Here is a 3,238-nt window from a genome sequence, read left to right as displayed (position 1 = left end):
CTGCACGAATCCTATTTTCTTTTAATTTTTAAAAAATGTCTTAATTCTGTATTTATTTATTTATTATTTTTTAAATTTTTATTTAGTTATTTTTCAAGTACAGTTTTTTGTCTATTTCTCCCATCCCAGCCCCACCCCGCCCCGTGCTCCCCACCTCCCTCCCATTTCCACCCCCCTTAGTTCTCGTCCCTGTGTCTTTCATACTTGTTCCTCTAAATCCCTCCCCTTTTTCCCCTTAAATTCCCTTCCCTCTTCCCTCTGGTCGCTGTCCCCTTGTTCTCTATTTCAGTGCCTTTGTTTTTATTCTGCTTGCTTGTTTGTTTTGTTGTTTAGCTCCCTGTTAAAGGTGAGATCATATGGTATTTGTCTTTCAACACTGGGCCTATTTCATTCAGCATAATGCTTTCCAGTTCCATCCATGTTGTTGCAAAGGGTAGTAGCTCCTTCTTTTTCTCTGCTGCATAGAATTCCATTGTGTATATGTACCACATTTTTCTGATCCATTCATTTACTGACAGGCACCTAGGTTGCTTCCAACTCTTGGCTATTGTAAATTGTGCTGCTATGAACATTGTGGTGCATAGGTTCTTTGAAAAATATGGAACGCTTCACGAATTTGCATGTCATCCTTGTGAAGGGGCCATGCTAATCTTCTCTGTATCGTTCCAATTTTAGTATATGTGCTGCCAAAGCGAGCACAGAACCCTATTTTCTTTTATTTCCTTCTCTTTTGTCTTGTGGTTAGGGCGAGGGGCTGAGTGCTAAGATTCCCCCTCAAGTCAAGTTGAGCAGGGGCTGCTTTAGACTGACTTCACAGGCTTAGCCCAGTCCCACCCAACTTCTATTCTGCATTTTTATCCTCTCAGCGCTTGAGCTGGGAGGATGTTGGACTGGAGTCTCAGAAGTTTTTGGTTTATCTTTGGGTTCAACCTGTGGTTGTTACCATGGGAGCAAAGTTCTCCCGAATCCCTCCATATCCTAACTAGAAGTAGAAATTCTCCCCTATTTCTTTTGAAATCATTTGGGTCCTTAAAAATAAAAGTTTCAGGAACCACTGACACAGAAGTTCTCCATAGCAACTTTGGACTCCTAATGTATGTTTAGTTCTAGCAGTTGATGGAGCTTCTGCTTCCTGAAAAAAAATTGAATGAAAATGATTCCTTCTTGGGTATGTTCACATTTCTTCACATCTGTACTTACAAGGCCGAACTACCAGTTTGTGAAAATACCATATTCTTTTATATGGATGGGTGCAAAGCTAATAGTGAAGGTTTATTACAACCACCTAATTTCGTATTCTTTCTCGTTTCATGTAAATGTCTTTGTAGAAAATGCTACCAAGAGTGGCATTGTGGTTACTTTAATTCCATTGCCAATACTTTTATATGGTTTCCTGTATTCTAAAGGGAAGGCTACATGCACTCATCTTCTTTTTAAACTTTTCCTCTTATGAATCAGTAGCAGTTTGAATAAATGTCAGAAGTTCTTATTAAGTGGTTAACGTGGATGCCTCTGTGTCAGCATTCTTGTTTTAGGCAGTGATGATTAAGCAGACAGTAATGGAAAATGCAAGTCTTTTAAAGAAATTATTTTCATTACTAAACTGAAGAACGCACAATAATGCCAATATTTATAAATACTCATTCTGCCAAGCTCAAGCCTTACATTTTCAAGAAGGAAGTTATCATGGCTTAGAAGTCACAGCATCAGGGTTGGAGGGCCCATTCCTTCACTGAAATGGGCATCTGTAGTGATACTTGGCAAATAACAGAATTGTGTGCTATTTCTTTGAAAAAAAAAAACTCTGCAATAGGAAGAATATTTTGAAGGTAAATTTTTCCTCAAAATAAACTTTCTAGTTAGTCTACATGAAGGCGTTTTTGTCGTTTGGTGAGGAAGGAAATCTCTCCATTCTAACATTTCAGATTATGCTATTTCCATCAGCTGAAGAACTAATCAAGATAAAATGTAACTTACATCAATTAAGAGAAAATATGAAGGTGGGTTTCTGATTATTTAATGGAACCATGGGATTTCATTGCATGCTAATAAAACTCGGTAGAAACCACGAGAATGTCTGTGTTCTTGGGACTGGGAGGCTCAGCGAGCAGTGGTCCAGCTCTGCCTTGAGGAGCTGGCCAGTGCTCAGAAGCAGGAGCACAGCTCCGCTTCCGGTGGGGAATGGAGAGCTAGGACGACAGCTCACAGAGAGACTGTGGCTCATGGGAGTGTTTCTCGTAGGTTCTTCATGTTGCCCACTAACCAGGCATTTGCACTCAGGTGGCAAATTGACTGTGAGAGACCTGCTGCCCTGACCCCTTAGGAAACGCGTGCACAGGCAGTCCTTCACAGATGCTGGTGTGAGAGATGGCCTAGGGCTCCGTGAGTTCAGTGAGACTGGGAGTCTTCACGGGCAGTGGTAGTAGCTGCAGGTACAGCACTGGATTGTGGATCGTGTCACTGATCGCAATTTGGCAGTCAGCACATTGTCCTTTGGAAGGGATGTGAATCGTGTTTGGTGACTGAGGGTGTGGCCTGGAGGAGCAGAGAGGTCCCCCGACCAGTGCGGGAGAGTTCATCCATTTCCTGAAGGGGAATCTGCAGAGCTAGTGGCCTTTCGTCCACAGGAGGAGGCTGTCGTTTCTGGAATACCCTCCCATCGGGTCCTCCTTAGCATGCGGATTTTCTGGAGAGGTGAAGCCCGGCCCTTCTCAGGAAAAACATCAAGACCATCGGGCTGGCTTTTCTGCATCCTGGCAGCTGGCTCTGAAGCCATGTCCTTGGCACCTTCCTCCAGTGGAGAAATCCGAGTCCTTTGGGACCCCATTACTGCCCTTGCCCTCTTAGAGAAGCTGTGTGGCTGGGCAGACCCACGTTCTCCGCAGCAGGCGCACGCACAGAGCATCCATCCTGCCTGGAGAACGTCAGGGGCCTACACTTGCCACAGTGGCAGCAGCACCTCCTCAGTGCAACACCCCGTGCCCGGCAGGGCTGGACACAGTGAGTGAGGCGCCAAGGGGACAATAGAGCAGGGTAGATTGACAGGGCTATGAAAACAGAAAGCTCTTGAGTAAAACCCTCGTTGTGCCAGTTATGAAGTATATGACTTGGGGCAAAGTCGTAAATTCTTTCAGACTTGGCTTTTCCATCTGTAAAAGGGGGGTGACAGCTGACAGAGTTGTGAGGACTGAATGAGGCAGTCAACATAACGACCTCCTTTGTCACCTGGCACATAGTG

At 44.3% G+C, this 3,238-nt stretch overlaps 1 non-coding gene across 1 annotated transcript; it reads right to left on the bottom strand.

The window, feature by feature from the left end:
- Positions 1-592: 592 nt before the first annotated feature.
- Positions 593-699, bottom strand: LOC119062745 (U6 spliceosomal RNA). The gene has a single exon (XR_005085040.2). It is a non-coding gene; the product is annotated as a U6 spliceosomal RNA (small nuclear RNA).
- Between the last annotated feature and the right edge of the window lie 2,539 nt (positions 700-3,238).

Source organism: Artibeus jamaicensis, unplaced genomic scaffold, assembly GCF_021234435.1.
Source record: "Artibeus jamaicensis isolate MK-2021 breed Jamaican fruit bat unplaced genomic scaffold, CSHL_Jam_final contig_384, whole genome shotgun sequence".
In the NCBI taxonomy this organism is placed as follows: domain Eukaryota; kingdom Metazoa; phylum Chordata; class Mammalia; order Chiroptera; family Phyllostomidae; genus Artibeus; species Artibeus jamaicensis.
This window is presented reverse-complemented; position numbering and strand designations above follow the sequence as displayed.